Source organism: Wasmannia auropunctata, unplaced genomic scaffold (genome assembly GCF_000956235.1).
Source record: "Wasmannia auropunctata unplaced genomic scaffold, wasmannia.A_1.0 LD336078.1, whole genome shotgun sequence".
Lineage (NCBI taxonomy): Eukaryota > Metazoa > Arthropoda > Insecta > Hymenoptera > Formicidae > Wasmannia > Wasmannia auropunctata.
This window is the reverse complement of record NW_012026812.1, coordinates 1,195,697-1,196,204: the sequence shown is the minus strand read 5'-3', so window position 1 is coordinate 1,196,204 and position 508 is coordinate 1,195,697.

The window sequence follows — 508 nt, the reverse complement described above, 5'->3', positions numbered from 1 at the left end:
GTGTGCCTTGTCGACTCAGTCTATACGTAAGTTATTACGTAAAGTTAAATTTTTTAAAATTAATTTTAGTATATTAAAACATATTTATAGATATTATNTTAAAAAAATTTATATTTAAAATAAAAATATTTCAAGTATAATGTCTCAAAAAATTATTCAAGATAAAAATGTTAATTTAAATATTAATATCCTAAAAGCTATTCAAATTCAAGAGGGAGGACAACATTTTGAATAACTCATGTATTAAAAAATGAGAATGTATTAGGTCTATTGGAGAAACCACTATAAACAAACCGTGCTATATACCGCAAGGTGGTGTGGAAATGATTATGTTTTGTCATAAATGAAAAAACATTTTTCAACCGATATGTATAAATATACAATTAATTTTATAACAAAAGTGTCAAGTTATGATTTTAATGAAATTTTGTGCACATAGGTTAGGTAAACATATGAATTTACAAAATATCAGTTGCGATGAAAAAACGCAATAAAAATTTTGAAATTA